Source organism: Phyllostomus discolor, chromosome 13, assembly GCF_004126475.2.
Source record: "Phyllostomus discolor isolate MPI-MPIP mPhyDis1 chromosome 13, mPhyDis1.pri.v3, whole genome shotgun sequence".
Classification (NCBI taxonomy): domain Eukaryota; kingdom Metazoa; phylum Chordata; class Mammalia; order Chiroptera; family Phyllostomidae; genus Phyllostomus; species Phyllostomus discolor.
Window position 1 is genome coordinate 72,993,669 of NC_040915.2, and position 19,654 is coordinate 73,013,322.

The window sequence follows — 19,654 nt, forward strand, 5'->3', positions numbered from 1 at the left end:
CTCCAAGTTTATCAATGTTGTTGCAAATGGAAAGATCCTCTCTCTCTCTTGCCCCCTGGCTGAGAGATTTACACCTCAAACTGACAGAGAAAAATTTTGCAATTATAAGATTGCTAAAGTAAATGCTCTGAGAAAAGGGAGACTAGGAAACTATAGTCAAGAAGAAACTTGTCTAAATTTAGCTAAGCTAAGGAGGACATGGAGGCCATTTTAGTTAGTAAGGTTGTTTGTGGAAATCAGACTCTTCCATGGGATTATGAAAAAAGCATTTCACAGACCCACACATGGGAAATCATGGTCTTGTGGTAAGGTTTATTTGGGTGGAAGGCTGCCCCTATGTCCCATCTCTGTCATCCTGCCATGGAAAAAATCCAACGATATTCTCAGCAAGGCCAAAACAAAAGCCAGTGTCCAGAGTTTCTGTTTTATATTAAAACTGGGTCCTTTGGTCCCATGCCACCTTCTGTGGACTCCAGTAGCTGCTGGACCCACATGGTAACATGTTCCTGGGCTAGAAAGTACCTGAATGAATGGCATGAGTGCAGGCTGAGGTGGCGGGAAGGAGAGAGAGGGAGAGAGCACTCCTCTAGAGTTATATCCAGGAGCTTATTAAAAACAAAGCAAAACAATCAATGTCCCAAGCTTCCATGAGCTTTTTGATGGGTTCATGTCCCTTAGTTAGACTGATGGGTCCCTTTGGTGAAGCAGCTTTCCCTGTGCCCCCCTAACAATTCAGCCCTGGAGAGCAGACAGTGCTCCTGGAGAGATTTCCTGTGCTCATAGGATGAAGCCTCCCCAGCAGCCACCCTCTGGAGTGTGTGAGTGAGTCTGTAAATGCTGTAGCTTCCTAGCCAAGCAAGCAAGCTTACATTCCCCAGGTTATTAAACTCACTGCCTAATTCCCTTTGCTCCCTTTCTTATTAATAACTAGTTAACTACCTATAGTAACCTTAGGCATTTCTGATACCTATTATTTTTTCATGGTCAGAGCCAGAAAAACCAATAGTTCTTATTGTTTTAACTTTACAAGACTATTAAATAAACATCAATGGGAAAAGTATTTTTTTAAATAAGACAGTGAGCTGAATATATTCTCATAATATTATGGAAATGTTTACTGAAATTAACATAAAACTTGAATAAACATAACATTGAAACATAGACTACATTGGAAAGCCAGAAGCCATAGGAAGAGCAGGAGTGAGAATAATTGTAGCATATTCAGTTGAACATTTGTTTTCCCTTTTGGCTTTAAATGCTGATCATCAGATCTGGTATAAATTGTCTAACTTACTGAAGATGTGCTGAGCTAGGGTGCTAGCCTGGTGAATGAATGGGGGAGAGAGAGAGAGAGAGAGAGAGAGAGAGAGAGAGAGAGAGAGAGAGAGAGAGAGAGGAGAGAGGGGGAGAGAGAGGGAGAAAGAGAATAGAAATTTAAAGTCTCCTCTACAACTAGCTGATGTACTTTTCATTATCTAATATCAATTTATTTCTCTCCCCTTTTATAGATTCCCCAAGAAGAGGCATTTGCCATCTGCTTCCTCATCCTTGTTATTCACTGAGGTCCTGGCTCCTCCTCCCTATTCCACCCCATTAAAGACTTCAGTATCTGCTCATGGTACTGCTCATCTTCAGTATCTTACTCTCCTTATTCTTCACTATGTAAATGATTCATCAACACCCTTATATTGATGAGTTATTTTTGCCCACAACTCTTATCCCCAAAATGAGTTTAAATGGCCATTTTTGCCCACAACCTTATCATTCTAGTTCATAACTATTCACCATTATCAACACATGCAATCCGCTGATTCTATAACTTTCTATCTATCTATATCTATGTAGGACCTTTAGTATTTGTTTCATTCATTGTTTATTGTAAATATATTCTAAATCTTTCTTTACTTTGCATTTCCTTGCAAATAAGACCAACTGCTTTTGGCCAATGTCAATCCATTATAGTTATTTTACTAAACTTTATCCCTGAGAAAACTCAATCAGATCTTCATATCTACACCAAACTAACTAAAAACTCCTGAGGGAAAACAACCACACAAATAAATTATGGAAAAGTATGTTGGAAACATTAAAGCATCAGACTTTACATGCACAGTATCATGAATTTACGCATTGTATAGCAACATTTTTGGAATCATTGCCATTACCTGTCATTATGTGCACTGAGTAAAATAATTTTTTTCTACCTTACATAGCTCCTCTTTTCTACCTTGCTTCTTGTCCCTTTCAGCCAGGTACTTCCTCTCCCAGGGCCATGCATGTGACTACTTAGCCAATGATCTTTCTCAGAGAATTATCTCATAAGCCTAGCAAATGCAACCTGTAGTCCTTAATGGGATTCTCCAATCTTCTCCAACTTATGACCAGATCTAAATTCATCCAGTCTCATAGTGAAGTGGAGGTGGTTCCCTGACTCACCTTTCTCTTCATTGTCATTATTGAGTGCTCCTGATTGTGACTGACATAGCATCCATCCTCTCAGCAATGAAGCTGGTCACTAGGAAGGGAGACTCACTCAGAATATAAATTTGTGATTATCTACCTTAAGACTAGTTGGCCATTCTACCATATTTCACATATAGCTTATTTTAATACTCTCCTTGATTAGCACTCATACATTTCCTGCATTATACTACATGAAGGTAGGGTGAAGTCCCACTTTCCCCCCACACATACATCTTTCTCACCACTTCCTGTCTCAATTTATCATCTGGATTTTGAACAGATCATTCAAATTTCCAGTAATTTGGGGGGATTCTAGAAGTTTTAATTGATCTGTAGTTTTCTTAATACTTTACTTACAAGTTTTTAAATGACAATGAATGAAAATAATAATAAATAGTAGATTTTTTTATCATAGGGTTATACTAAAGTTTAAGAAGTTTTCTGTATAATAATATAATAATGAATGTATGACAATTTTATTATGAAACATGTAGTCCAATATAATTATATATGTTTATTACATGTAAAAATTATTTGTACTTAGCACAGACATTTGATAGCAGGAAAAAATAAAAAAACATTAACACAAAATAGCTGTCAAATAAAAAGATTAAAAATGTAAGATATAGAACAGCAATAATATTTAACATTCAAAACATTATTCTAAAAATAAACTTTAAAACACAAAACATTAATTGCCCTACAGATTACTCTTGATCCTTATTTCTTGTTAAATATTTTAGATGTGAAAAATAATTTTTCATTGCTTTTGGTGGACTTGTTAAGAATGCATCTAAAACATCTTCAAGTTGGGTGTTAGGGAATGTATTGTATCATAGAATCATTTCATATTTTCTTTAGTCCTCAAATGAGGATATATTTATCGATTTGAGTGAGAGAGAGAGAAAGAGAGAGAAAGAAACATTGATATGAGAGAGAAACATTGATTGGTGGCCCTCCCATATGTGCTCTGACTGGGTGTCAAACTGGCAACCCAGGCATGTGCCCTAATCGGGAATCGAACCGGCAGAATTTTGGTATATATGGAATGATGCTCCAACCAACTGAGCTCCATGGTCAGTGTTAAAATCATTTTGTATTTTAACAATGAAAATATTTTATCTATTTGCTCTAACTTAGCTTTGTCTTTGAAATATTATGACTTTGAAAATATAAATTTTAGATAATTCTGATTTATATTAGAGTATTTCCTAGCAACACTGATCCTAGAAAATTCCTAGCATATTTTAAAATAGCCAACTTAAGGGCCAGTTTTCTTCTAAAACTCATTATTCTTGGAGTTGTGTTCATGCATAAGATTTGTATAGTGCGTATTTGGGTACATGTGCATTACTATTTCCTTCTTGGCACTCAGTGTTTGGAGCCAACAAGAGCTCGAGCACCTTCACAACAGTGCAACAGCTGTAAGCAGCACTGGCTGGCTGTCAGCTGGGTTCCTCCTTGGGTTTGTGTTCCTGCTCAGGTTTCTGGAAGTAAACCTCAAAGTTCAGCTCTGTGGGCCAATGAGAGTTTCTTTCATGTACTTGCTTTTTGTTTGATGTCAGTAATTGGATGCTTTCCAATTACTGTCAGTATCTTAATCACCAAGTTTTAATTCTTACAGATGTATAACACTTTTCAGTTTTTCCTGTTTCTCAAATAATTTTCCGTGTGACTCAGAAAAGCAAGCAAATTTCCTGAGAAATGACATAAAGCATTCTCACAGGGAAACGCTAAATAGAAATATCTGTCTTACTCTCTCACCTCGTTGAGAGTGTAAAAGTTATAAGACAGTGTCTTTAGTGTCCCAAGCAGAAATAAAAACTATGGTTTTATGCATTTCTTGTATCTTCTTTCCTTCCAATGTCGTCCACTCTGTTAAGAATAGATAACATTTATGAAGCTCTTGCTCTGCGCCAGTCACTATACTGAGCACAGGACATACGTTGTTATCTAAACTTTCACAAGAACACTATGCAGTATGCATTATCATGATACTATATTTTTACTGGAAAGGAAATTGAAGCACAAAAAGTTTAAATATTTTTCAAAGATTTTCTAGTTGTCAAGCACTGGAGTTGGAATTTGAAAGCAGGAAATCTAACTACAGAATCTATACTCAACCACTCTGCAGATGGCCAGGCCTACCTATATGCTTTGCAACTCATCTCCTCTCCTTTCTCAAAGATTTTGTTTCTATAATGATGGTCACTTTTCTATATATTTTTTTCTTTCTGTACTTGATCACTGTCATTAGCTATTAAACAAGCTCAGATAAGAGTTCATCCAAAAATAAACAACAACAACAACAACAAAAAAGCAAAGCAAAAAAACTCCCTTGATCTCTCTATTCAAATTGTCAGGCCAATCTCCTACTTTTAACTCCCTTCCATTCTAAGATACTTTTAAATTAATAAAGGGAAATATTAAAGTACTATAAGGCAATAAAATTTAAAAAAATGATATAGACCATCAGTACCTGAGAAACTTTTCACAGATTTCTCAAATGCAGAAAATTGGTGAAGAATTGTTAAAGCATAAAACATGTGGAGAGAGGCTGGGTCTAGAGGAAGTGCTGGGACAACTCCAGTGGAGAGGGACCCCACCAGCCTGACAGACCCCAGATCCCTGGGGATACAACAATACAGGTGTAACAGAGTGCAGCAAAGAGGGGGAGCCCCAAACAGGGATTTGACATGGGGTCCAGAACTCAAGGTGTCCAGAAAATATTAGGATATCCTGACCACTCCCCTCCAAAACAGGTGTGGGTTGGGGGAAGGGACACATGGAGCAGGGCCATTGAGAGCTGTTTTGCATAGCAACAGCTTTGCAGCTAACTTCTGGCGTGGTCATTTAACATATCTATAACCTTTAACTGGTTGCACAGATATCTTAAATAGCTGTGGCCATGCTCTGAGCCAGGGGGATGGGAGTAACTTCCCCACCAAGATGTAACTGGGGGGCAGGTCCCCTGAGTTATGGCACCTGTGTGGGACCTTGGAGAAGATTGGCTCCATGACATGGGGCCATACCTGCTCAGACCCATGATGGCCGTCCAGTAAAGTTGGAAGGATATAAGAGTGCTGGCAAGTATACCCAATTGTGGTAGGAGTTGGAAATGTGGCTGTAGAGGAAGATTGGTGTGGGGATTTAAACCCAGATGTGGCAGCCATGGGAGGGGAGAACCACATGGCTTTGCCAGAGTGGGGACCCCCACAGCTTTAGAAGGGGGAACCATCACCTGGCTTTAGCAGAGATCCCGGTGACACAACTGATGGTGCTAGGAACTGAGGGAGGCCTACCAGCTGAGCACAGGTTACTGGGAAGAACCGGGGGCTGCCTAAGCCGCGGACTTCTATTTTTTTCCCTGAGATATGGTACCCCAGACTGGGCAAAGGGGGAAGGAAGGACTGTGTGTGTTTGTGGGTGTTTTAAGGAATTTGGGGATTTTGATGAAGGCATTATGTCACTACTTTAAGTTTGTATAACATTAAATAAACATTTTCTTTCCTTTTCACTAATCTCTGGCATTAAGAGACATCTTTCCTCTGGTGGTGGACATAACAAACCTGGGGGGGGGTTCCTTTCTGTAATAGTGTGTCGTCCCAGCACCTCACCCCACCCCGCCTTGTTGTTCTGTAACACAGGCACTGAGGGAACAGAAAAACCTGAGCTATTGTTAACAGTGAACTAGAAGCATAGCCTGTGAGGCCTAGGTCCTGAGACCCACTGGGACTTAGAAAGGCAAGTGCAGCCCAGGGAGGGCATGTGCAGGCCAGATGTGGGTCATGGATGGGGGCGTCTAGGGCTGACTGTTCCACATGGACCATCTGTATCATCTCCTAATTATATGCCTTGCTGTGCATACATGTTATATTTTCTTTCTCCAGTGTGGGAACAGGACTTGCTGCATATGAAGGTAAATACTAATAAAGCAATTTGTGGAGAATTTACTTTTGATTTTTAACTGACAATTAACTGATGAATACAAAAGCAGATGCACAGGAAAGATTGGGACAGGTTTTCTTCCATCTACTCTGAATATCTTCATTCTGTATATTGGACAGAAACATTTCTTCCCTTCCAGAGGCATTCAAACAAAGGACTTCCTCACCCTAAAAGTTATCACTAAGTCTGAGTGTCCTCTGTTAAGTGCCACCTCTCCCATGATCTGGGCAGAGACATAGAGATTTATCCAGTACATTCTGGTGGCTGAGCCAAGCTTTCAAAGACAGAGTAGTCAGCAAAACCTTCCTGAAGGCAGTGCTTGAGCACAGCTGGGCCTACCATAGACATTAGAGGGGATGGTGTCCCTACTCCGCTGCTCTGCACAACCCCTCCCTACTCCTTTTCCCTCCATGCCAAGCCCCTACCAATCACTTACTCACCTATCACCAGGAGCAGCTAATTCCCAGTGAGGGGTTGATATTCTAGCTGAACCAGCTGCCTCTGGCCATAGGCATTATTTCCCCTGTCCCTGTGGCAGGGGCATTTCATCGTTCTCTTTCCCTCCACCCTGGTATCAGGCTATAGATCTGGGCAGACTCACTGAAGTGTTCACAAGACAAGGGGCATCTTGTTGGAAGAATCTATTGTAAGTAAGGCTTCACTGCTATCTCCACTGGTGAGGTGTCTGACTGAGCAAGGCAGCTTTTATCCTGAGCCCAGTTAGTTACTGTCTCAGGAGCAGGCCAAGACCTTGGAGAAAAGATGGGGAGAAAGAAGAGAGGAAGAGATGCCCAAAGGAGGCCACATGTGCCCCAGCAGGAGTGCTGGAATCTGCATTTTGCTGCACACTATCCATAGCTGGGCCTCATTTATAGTCAAGGATGCCTCAGGTGAGCATGGCTTTGACTCTTAAGACTGTTAGGACTTCTGGCCAAGATGGAGGCATTGGTAGATACACTGTGCCTCCTTGCACAACCAAAAAAAGGACAACAACAATTTAAAAACAAAAACAACCAGAACTGACAGAAAATTGAACTGTATGGAAGTCTGACAACCAAGGAATAAAAGAAGAAACATTCATCCAGACTGGTAGGAGGGGTGAAGATATGCAAGCAGGCAGGGAGGACTGGAGGCAAGGTGGTGGCTGGCTGGCAAGGCTCCACCCCTAACTACAGAGCAGGTGTGCTGAGGAAAAAAAAAATGGCCCAAATGAAAGAATAGATCAAAACTCCACAGCAAATACAACTAAGCAACACGGAGATAGCCAACCTATCAGAGGCACAGTTCAAAACACTGGTGATCAGGATGCTCACAGAATTGGTTGAATTTGGTTGCAAATTAGATGAAAAAAATGAAGAATATGCTAAGAAAAATAAAGGAAAATGTACAGGGAGCCAGTAGTGATGGGAAGGAGACTGGGACTCAAATCAATGGAGTGGACCAGAAGAAAGAAAGAAAGAAACATTCAACCAGAAAAGAATGAAGAAATAATTTTTAAAAAATGAGGAGAGGCTTAGGAACTTCCAGAACATCTTTAAACGTTCCAACATCCAGATTATAGGGATAGCAGAAGGAGAAGAGGAAGAGCAACAAATTAAAAACTTATTTGAACAAATAATGAAGGAGAACTTCCCCAATCTGGCAAAGGAAATAGACTCCCAGAAAGTCCAGGAAGCTCAAAGGGTCCCAAAGAAGTTGGACCCAAAGAGGAACACACCAAAGCACATCATAATTACACTAGCCAAGATTAAAAATAAGGAGAGAATCTTAGAAGCAGCAAAAGAAAAGGAGGCAATTACCTACAAAGGAGTTCCCATCAGACTGTCAGCTGATTTCTCAAAAAAAGACCTTATAGGCAAGAAGGGGCTTGGAAAAATGTATTCCAAGTCATGAAAGGCAAGGACCTACATCCAAGATTGCTCTATCTAGCAAAGCTTTCATTTAGAATGGAAGGGCAGATAAAGTGCTTCCAGATAAGGTCAAGTTAAAGGAGTTCATCATCATCTAGCTCTTATATGAAATGTTAAAGGGATTTATCTAAGAAAAAGAAGATAAAAATATGAACATTAAAATGACAGCAAACTTGCAGTTATTAACAACCACACCTAAAACAAAAACAAAAGCAAACTAACCAATCAACTAGAACAGGAACAGAACCACAGAAATGGAGATCACATGGAGGGTTAGCAACAGGAGAGTGGAGGTAGGAAAGAGGGGGGAAAATGTACACAGAATAAGTAGCATAAATGGTAGGTAGAAAATAGAAAGGGGGAGGTTAAGAATAGTATAGGAAATATAGAAGACAAAGAACTTATATGTATCACCCATGGACATGAACTAAAGGGGGGGATGTGAATGGGAAGGGTTGTGCAGGGCAGAGGGGAATAATGGGGGGGATGGGACAACAGTAATAGCATAATCAATAAAGTATACTTTTTATAAAAGAAAAGACTGTTGAGTTACCAAAAGAGATTTTCATTTCCAGAATTTCTCCCTCTGAATGTTATTGACCACACAGTGATTTCAAGATGATTTGGAACCTTTTATGTGTTTCGGTATCTTGAATGTTCAGGAGGGGCAGAAAGGGAGACCATGTGGTTAAGATTCTCAATATGACCCTTATCAGTAAAATGGGGATACTGCACTGCCCTACCTGGCTCTAATTATGTGGTGAGTGGTAGTGGTTTGAATCAAGTCATTAGCAACTGCAGCACGATGTTTCTTCTGCTCTAGTAGTAGAAGCTGTGGAACAAATTTTGCCATGACACGTTTCATGCCCAGATCCTGCATCAAAATCCCAGACACAGTAGTTTTTGGAACCCCCAGATCAGCTTCTAGTTCTCACACTGTCAGTCACCAATTTTTGTTGACTGCAGCCTGTGCACATTCTCAGATACTCTGCTTGTTGCAGGTCTTCCAGAATGTGGATCACTTTCAACAGATTGTTGACCTTCTTTGAAGCATCTGTGCCACATTTTTATTTGCACTGCACTTGCTGCATTGTCCCTCAAAGCCTTCTGAATCATTCCAATAGTTTCCATGGAGAAATGTTCAAACTAATGCAAAATTTGATGCAAATTCATTATTGCACCCATCCAGGCATTTTGAATGCAATGGCCACACAGTACACATGCTCCATCAAAGGTGTCTACCACCCCCACTGACTAGTACAGTGAAGTCACCATTGTTCTCACATGTGTGTTCCAGTCCACTCTCCTTGGCTGCCAGGTTACGTTGATATTGCACAAACCATTCTCCTTATATTAACAGTGGCTGGACTTTTTTTGGACAGACCTCGTGTTTTCAGGGGAACAAAGGAGGTTCAGAGAATCCTTCTTGCAATGACCATTTCTTAAATAATCTTAATTCAAAAACAATCAATATGCCAAAATGGCAAATTTTGGAGTGGTCTGCTCTGGGCCCCATCAGTTGACTGGAATCCTCTCTGAGTTCTTTGCTGCTGGTGACTGACTGCAGAGGACAGTGTTTCTCCTTCTCCAGTCTGCCGCACAGGCAAACACATTCTTCCAGTTCCCATGACCACTCCCAGCTCTGCCCTTCTGGGATTTTCTTCTTTGCTGAGTGGCCCAAGTCCCTGTCAGGCTCCTGCCTCCAACATTCCATTGAAATTGCCTTACCAACATGACACACTTATTCCTAAACTTGCTCAAATTTTCAGTGGCATCTGAAATGAACAACCAGGTCCTTATTCTTCAGCCTTTGACTCTACCTTTCCCCTTGGCATGCATGTCACTGTTCTATCCACGATTTATCCCTGGGCTGGCGTTGCTGCTTCCTGCCATCCTTGTAGACTTCTCTCTACACCCCCTTAAATGTAAGAAGCTCCAAAATTTCATCTCTGGCCACCTTTCCTTCTGGGCTGACATCTATCTCCCTGTGAGATTGCACCCATACACATAGCTTTGCTTACCATGAAATCATTGATGCCTCCTGGGTCTGAATCTCTAGTGACAACTCTCATTCCCTGGAAAATTAACAAATGAGAAAAAAGAAGATGTACATAAAGGTATACTACATAAAGGATTGGGACAGTTTTCTTCCACTTACTCTAAATATAAAGATAGATGCCCCATAGGGGTCTTAAATATAACACATCCAGAGATGAAATGATTCTCTATTACCTGCCACTTTATATCCCTTTCTAATCTCCCAGCCTGCTGCTCTTCCTATGCTGTTATATTATTATGAAATGTGAGACATACAGAAACATAACTCTATACTATTGCATTACAAGGAAGGAAGCCAGTGCATTTTGTAGTTTGCACGTGACACAACTTTTACCAGTCCAAAGTCCATGTGTCTGATGTTTCTAAATGCCAAAACTCAGGATGTCAGAATTTGGAGTAAGAAAAGTTTTATTGACAGGAAGGTACCAACCAAGTAGATGGGAACCCTTCTTTTCAAATCCATCTTAAGAATGTACAGAGTTCAGGCTTCTTTTTTGTCCAGGGAAGGGAAAATGCTAGGACTTGTTTTTGTAAAATTCAAGCCCCAAGCAGAATTCCTGTAATAATTAACATGTCAAGAGCAGAAGCTATTAGCCTGAAGACTGAGGGAACAAGGCAGGCTTGAACAGATGCAGACAGGGAGATGGAACACTTCACTCTGTTAAACAACCAGAATATTCACTGCAATGAAACAGCAAGGTTAGATCTCTAATATATATATATACATATATAAAGTGTATATATTTTATATAGATTATATATAAATATATAATATATGTATTTCTTTCTAGCTGGCTGGGTTATTTCAACCTAGGATTTTATGACATCAACATTGGGCTCTTTCTCTGTAAATGTATTACATTTCCCCTAGGAACAGCCATAAGTCACAGTATTAGTTCCTGATCATTTCCCAGTCAAGGTCACATACCTTACAGTAGAAATAAAGCTTACTCATAGCCTGAAGGCTAGAAAGATGACTTTGAACTTTTTTATGTGGGCACTGGAGAAATCATTTAAAATGTTTAAGAAGAGAATGCCACTGAGCACTTAATGCATTCTAAAACTAAATTAGGATTTGGGGTTATTCCATGTGAATATTTCTTATACTTCTTCCTATGGCTATCTACTATTAACTTGTTTGTATCTCCATAAACTGTTCTCAAGCCCACCACCATAACAGCACTTGATTAATCTTTCTAAAACATTGATTTTATCATATCATCCGTATGCCCCCAAATGTCTAATATTTTTTATTACCCAGATTAGAGGATAAATATTATCTCTTGGTAATAGCAGACTAGCTTGTAGCAGAATGATGTTCCTGTCAAGAATAACCATAAAACATTGTCAAAATAGACCAAATAATACTGTAAGTTACTGGAGAGCTATCAAGAAAGTGAAGATTTGAGTGACTAAGATTTCAGAGGGAAAGGAAGTACACAGAAGTAATCTCAGTTCGGGACACTGATTTATTTCCTTGTTGAGGCATTTGCCAATCCCCAATGGTGCCAGAAAGGTCAAAAAATTGAGGACAAAGGGGAGCTGAAAAGTTCATAAGATAAGTAGTCACACAGAGCAAGATATAAAATTAGAGTTTAAGTTCTATCATAAAGAAAAGCCCTGGTAAACACCCAAGACATTCAATTGAAATGTTGAAAGACTTAATCATGTCAATAGGGGACACAAGAATTAAAACAGCCATTATAAAGCCTGAGGCTTAGGTTCAAACTATCTTTATTTTCCTACAGATTTTATTTATTTATTTATTTATTTATTTATTTATTTATTTATTTATAGAGAGAGGGGAAAGGAGGGAGAAAGAGAGGGAGTTGCTTCTTGTACATGCCCCAACTAGGGATGAACCTACAACCCAAAAACACACCCTGGCCAGGGTATCAAACTGGTGACATTTTGCTTTACAGGATGATCCCCAATCGCTGGGCCACAATGGTCAGGGTGATTCAAACTACTTTAGTCCTTGAACAGATTAAGTGACCTGACCTTGTATCAATACTAACTGCCAGCCAAAAACAAACACTTTAGTTTTATCTACCTCTCTGGAGATAGATAAAATCATCCAATAATTTAACTTATCTCTAGACTTTATCTGGCATTCAATCAAAATATTTGGCATTCACTCAAAACTTACCAAATTTAAGAGGCAAGATCATATGATTGAATACTAAAATCAAACTAATAAATAAATGCAAATGTTGACATCATCGAACATGGGCTTTCAACTAACTGTAATTAATTAAAACATTCAAAAATTTACATGAAAAGCAGACACTTTCAGAATTTATATATGTGGCTATAAAAGGGACACAGTTGAATTTATATATGTGGCTATAAATGGGAAAAAAATAAACATTCAATGTAATAAAAAGCCCACAAAGACATGTAGATCAAAACCCCAAAATATTGAGTTGACCAAAAAGTCCATTTAGTTTTTTCTGTAAAATAAAAAAACACATTTTTTATTTTCATCAATAACTTTATTGATTTTGATATTTTGAGTATGCTGGCTCTTTCTTGCATGGTATAACTTTGATTATTCTCAATTAATGTCTTGATTTGATTGCTATCACCTTCAACTCACCTACCCAACTGTGGAGCATTCTTTAGCAAGAAATCTCTAGGACAAAACTTCGCAAACCACTTTTGACACATGTGATCAGTCACAGCACCTTCTCCATACACTGTACAAATCTTTTTTTTGCATTTCAGTTGTGTTTTTACCTTTCTTGAAATAATAAAGCAAAATATGCCAAACATGTTGCATATTTTCTTCCATCTTCAACATTAAAATGGCTACACAAAAATTCACCAATTTTGATAATTTTTTAATGCATGCTGATATGACAGCTGTCACAATACAATTTAAAAAAATTGTTTTGGATGAAGTTAAAGACAACTAAACACTACCAGAGCCATCTTACAGAAAAAAAGAAAAACAGCAAATGAACTTTTTGTCCAACCCAATATCAAAACTCCATGAAATACAAAGAGACTAATATTTAATTAAAAGACAAAGGTCATCAATGTAAATAGTCTGAATTCAGGTAAATGCTATTTACTACAGACATAGTATAATAATAAGGACAGAGAATGGTGGAAAGCAAAAGGATGAAAAAAGATAAACTATGAAGCACAAAGAAAACTTGTATAGCTAAATCAATATCATATGAAATTAACATTAAGGTAAAAAGCCCTAGTAGAAATAAAGAGGGACATTTCAAATAAATAAAAAGAGCATAAGGATAGATAAACAAAATCCTATCACTGAACTTAAAAAATTTAGTTGATTATACCATGGCTAGTGTGACTCAGTAGATTGAGGGCTGACCTGTGAATCAAAAGGTTACAGGTTCGATTCCCAGTCAGGGCACCTGCCTGGGTTGTGGGCCAGGTCCTCAGATGGGGGCGTGTGAGAGGCAACTGATCAATGTTTCTCTAACACACACATCGATGTTTTTCTCACTTTATTTCTCCCTTTATTTCCCTCTCTCTAAAAAAAATAAAAAATTTAAAAATATTAGTTGGATAAATTAATAGAAAACACAATCCAAAGAGGCATAAGAATAAATATGACATGAATAGTCCTAACAGGTAGCAAATAATTTTTGAATTCGTAATTTAACACCTTCTTGTAACAGGGTGCAGCCAAGAAGAGGGCCCCAAATAGGGATTTGGAATGGGGCCCAGAATTCAGGGTGTCCAGGAAATACTAGGATGTCCTCACCCCTTCCCTTTCAGGGTGGGTTGGGGGAAGGGAGACATGGAGCAGGGCCATTGAGAGCTGTTTTCCATAGCAATAGCTTAGCAGCTAACCTCTGGTGTGGTCAGTTAACATATTTATTACCTTTAATTGGTTACATACATATGTTAAATATCTTTGGGCATGCTCTAAGCCAGGGGAATGGAAGGAACATCACCCCAAGATGTAACTGGGGGGCAGTTCCCCCGAGTTACAGTGCCTGCATGGGAGCTTGGAGAAGATTGGCTCCATGACATGGGGCCACGCCTGCCCAGACTCACAATGACAGCCCAGTAAAGCTGGAAGTATATGGGAGTGCTGGCAAGTGTAGACAAGTGTGGGAGGAGTTGGAAATGAGGCTGCAGAGGAAGACTGGTGCGGGGATTTAAACCCAGATGTGGTGGCAATAAAGAAAAGAGGACCACGAGGCTGGGGCAGTGAAGGGAGAACCACATGGCTTTGCCAGAGTGGGGACTCCCACAGCCATTGTGCAGAGAGGAACATGCTGCTGTGGCAATAGAAAGGAGAACCACACAGCTTTGCCAGAGTGGGGACCCCCAGAGCTTTAGAAGGGGGAACCACCACCCAGCTTTAGCAGAGATCCCGGTGACACACTGATGGTGCTGGGAACCGAGAGAGGCCTACCAGCCGAGCACAGATTACTGGGAAGAACCAGGGGCTGCCTGAGCCACGGACTTCTATTTCTTTTCCTGAGATATGGTACCCCAGACTGGGCAAAGGGGGAAGGGAGGACTGTGTGTGTTTGTGGATGTTGTAAGGGACTTTGGGATTTTGATGAAGACATTATGCCACTACTTTAAGTTTGTATAGCATTAAATAAACATTTTCTTTCCTTTTCACAAATCTTTGGCATCGAGAGATGTCTTCCTCTGGCAGTGGACATAACGAACCTGGGGGGTTCCTTTCAGTAATAGTATATTGCCCTCGGCCCCCTTTGGCCCCCCTTATGTTCTGTAACATTCTCACACAGAAAATCCCAGGCCTAAATGGCTTCACCACTAGGGAATACTTCCAAACATAATGAAAATAAACACAAAGCACAGACTCTTATAAATAACAAATTATAAGATTGGGTGTTAAATAGTGAAGAGTATGAGGCCGAATGTAAGATGTGCCTCAGAAGAGTTAGTTGTAATTAGAATGACACTCTCAATATTACTCATGTTATGTAAAGCATATGTAACTTGAAGCTAAGTCCCAAGGTGATTGCTATTGATGGAGATTGGGTTTTAGAATCATGCCTTATCCCTAAATAAGGACTTAGCCATGCTCTGATTTACTGTGACTCCAGGGTGTTGTTCTAACCAGGGGAAGGCTTTCCTTCTCACACCTCAGTGAGCCATCCTTTGGCTTAGCCACATTAACTAATGGGAATTCAAAGGGGGTGGTCTCCATGTTTGGAGGACTGAAGCTTATCCCCATGCATCCTACACAAACTTGTGTAGTTAAATACACGGGCATCACTTCTGTATGCATTACTTTTTGGAGAAAGCTCTCCTTTCTTTGAGACCACTTCTCAAAATGTAAATGCTGTCTGCTTTTCCCCACATTCCATCTTTATGCAGGAAGCTATGCTGAATTTGTTTTCCTGCTTTAGCAGCCTGATATAATGTTGAATTACTCACGCATTCACATTCTTTGATTTATCCTATGTTAATGAAGTTTCTGTAGTGAAAGAATATCTAAGAGTTGGAATCATTACCACACTTGCAAATACATTCACACCTTAGTACTCATGGGCTTCAGAACTCATCAAACCCTGTACTTGTCACGTTTTGACAAGATAAAAATGTTTTAGCACTTGTTGGTTGCTCAGGACTCATTGGACTTGCTAGAAGTTGTGTGAGTCACAGTGCCACCCTGCAAGAGAAAATACTTCATTTTTTCATACTCGATGGTTTTAGCACTCCTCACAAGTTCTGGAATGAATTAATGACACATATTGAGGTACCATTGTATCCATAACTCTAAAATCTGTCTATTTAATAGGCAGAATTGAGAGCTGAGCAAATACAGGCAGGCACACAAGTGTTGGTCATCTTTGTTTAATATGATAAAGGAATATTCTTCCTCCTTACACTTACAGGGCATCTGGTGATGACCACCAGAATGGATATAATTCTTTTTATTTATCCAGTCACTCAGTCATGCCCTCACAATATTCACTGACAATGTGTTTTCTTTGCCAGAGTTGAGTGAGATGATCCCTAACCTTCAGGAGTGTGGAGAGCATGGGGACACGGTCAGTGATGGGCAGTGATACTCAGAGATAAGTTCTGCAGTACTAGCAGGAACCAGGAGCATGTGAGCTAGGAGAAAGCCATGATTACTTTTCCCTGGAAGGGAAGACAGGTTTTGTGAAAGAGGTGAAAATTAAGCCAGGCTTTAAAGAGAGATGGGTAGGAGAGGAGTTTGCTGAAGAGATGGTGAGAAACTAACAAGTCATTCATCCAGGTGCAGGGTCAAGAGTGAGAATGGAGAAATGAATTTGTTCATTCAGTAAATATTTCTTGGGCACCTGCTATGCACTTTGACTGTTATTTGGTACAGGAATGTAAATTTTACTAAGGCACCATCTCTATTTTAAGGGAGATCTCATCTTTTGGACATAGATCCATAGATTTATGAATATTAGTAGTAATATTGGGAGGTGTTATTAGGGAGAAACTATTAGCTATCAGAGTTTACACATAGTGAGCAACACAGACTGGGAGGGTCAGGTAAGTCTTTTTTGGGGAGGTGACATCTAAGCAGAGTCTTGTTAGAGGAGAAGGAGGCAAAAAAGAAATTCTTTGTATAAGTATGAAGCTATTGGAGGCAGAGTGCTCAGTGTGGCAACAGAGAGGGTGTGAGACAGGGTGAAAGAGGATGGAAAAATGGGCATGGTTGAGAAATAAGGATTTTACCTGAAGGCACTAGAAAGGTATTTAAGGAGTTTAAACTAAATTTGTCACATCCATATTTACACTTTTAGTAAAAACAATTGCAACAGCTATTGAGCTTTACTCATGGCTAAACTCATCTGGATTTCTGGGTCTGAGATGATGTATTGGAGGGATGATCTGAAGAGAAAGAGAGTGAGAGAGAGGATCATGGTCAAATTATAGTACTAGGAGCAAGAACTGGCTTATAAACTGATACAGCATTAGAATCCACAGAACCTCACCATGACTGGCAATAGGAGAAAGGCAAGGAACATGCAGGATAAATTGTGGATTTCTGGTTGGATCCACAGAGGAAACAGTGGTGTGGGCCACTCAGTAGGACTGTGTGGAAGATTTGGTCATGGTTCATTATGTTGAGTCTGAAGAACATCAGATAGGGATGTTTGGGATGCAGCTCTTCACACCTTTATGCACATTGGCTCATTTAATACTTATAACAACCCCTCTCAAGTAGACCAGGACATCTGCTGCCAACATGGCAGGGGAGAGTGTTCAGCATTCTAGGAGAGATATGTGCAGAATGGGGAAACAGTCTGAGTGAGTTTATTCCTGTCTTGTTTATTTTGTTTGTTTGTTTGTTTTTTATCCTTTAGATGATGCAGGAAGGCAAGAGAGGGCTGGAGTTGTGTATTTCCCTTCCACAAGTCAGTTAAGCTCTGATCAGGCCTCAATAGGTTAGTCTCTAGTAAAATAGCTTCTCTTGAAGCCAGGCCTTGTTGAGGAGAACAGAATCTCTGGCATATTTTAGATGGTTACTTCTCTTCTCCCTCTGCTGAGGCACAAGGGTGTTTTTCTTGAGTCTCTAGCGTGAGAAACTGGTGGGGCTTCCAAAGGCAAAACTCAGGAAAACATGGGGTGCACCTGCAGTTTTCAACTCTCAAGTAAAAATCTTCTAGCAATCTGTCAACTGCAGGCCAGACTTTCCTCCCCAGGTGCTGGTTCCTGAGGAAGTTCTGCTGTGGTGAGCTGCGGTTCTTTGCCTCTGCCTATTTGCATCTCCAGTTTTGGGAGAGTGGTTTGTGCTATGACTTCAATTCTCTTATCTAGGAAAAGCTGTTCACTTTTTGATTGGTTCAGCTTTGATCTTGTTGGTAAGCCATTCATGCTGGACCAGAAACTGCAAGTCCTCCCAGCCTTCTGTACTTGAATGACAGCACTCACCGTCCACCTTCTGTTGCAACCTTCTGTTTATGCATTTGTCTTCTCCAACAGCATGTGAATTGTGGGTTAAAGAGGAAAGATAGGTCTCATTTCACCTTTGTACCCCTAAGAACTAGCTCAAATCTAGGCTAGGGTGTTCTCTTTGAGTTCTTGTTGAATAAATGAATAAATGACTTAACATTTGTTTCACTAAAATTTCCAATATTGTTTGTTTCAGATCATCATTTCTAAGTTAATTCTGAATTCCAACTTTGTCAACCTATCTATGAGCAACTCATCCTGGTTTTAGGTCATTTGCATACTAAATAGGTGTATGTTTTCTGTGTCTCTTCAAGTCGATGGCAACAAATGCTGCGCAGAGCAGAGACATGCATGTCCAGACTGGTCATCCGCACACACAGCAGGAGTTCAAGCAAGGGGATCCAGGGGGTGGTCTCAAACAAAAAGGCTTGGGGCGTTACATGGGGCTATTTAGGTTTTCACAGATGCAGTAGAGCCCCCAAGGCCACATCTGGTGAAGAGAGGAAAAAAATGAGAGCTTGGGAGGTGGGCAGTGATTTCACTGACCTGGCCTGGTCTGCTAGGGGGCTTGGTATTGGCTCCTGCACACAGGCTCTTAGAGATACCACTGGGTCTCTCCTTCACCCTCCTGCGCCACTGTCACTGTCCTTCCAGGGACTTAGCTCTTCTCATGCCCCAAAGCTCTTCTCATGTAATCTCCCTTCTCATTGGAAGTCCAGAAACCACTTGCTTTATAGCCACAACCTTCCTTTCCTCATTTGTTTGGCGTTATTTACTGAACTTCTTTCCATACCACAGACATTTTTCAGGACATTGGTGAATGAATAGAGATTTATCTTGCTTTACATTCATGTAACCATTTGTTTTACTCCACACTGTCATGGGCAAGCTATGTGGTATCTCTGAGCCTTGGATTCTCCATCTATAAAAATGGAGATACTAATATTTATTTTAGAGTTTTTATATAGGTTGAATGAGATTATATCTATTTAGGACTTGGCTCAGAGCTTGGCACATGGCAGAAACCTAAAGCATAGGTACTTCCCTTCCCTCACCCCAGACTGACAGAAGACAGGGATCAGCCCCATCCTTGTATTTTACCCTGTCCCTGATACATAAGTGATTAACACATGCTTACTGTGTTAAGTTGAGTTGAAGCCAGCTGTGGCTGCCCCATCTGTCCACAGCAGGAGAATCATGCCTGACCACCAGACTCCAGTCCAGGACATTATGGCCCAACATTTCCAAGCCTCCTCTATTCATCTGGTCTAGTCTGTGTTGGAGATATTTCTATGGGTCATTATTGTAAGTGGCCACAGAACTGCAAAAACCTTTCTCTAGATCCCTGTTTGAAGTATATTTGAGTGCAG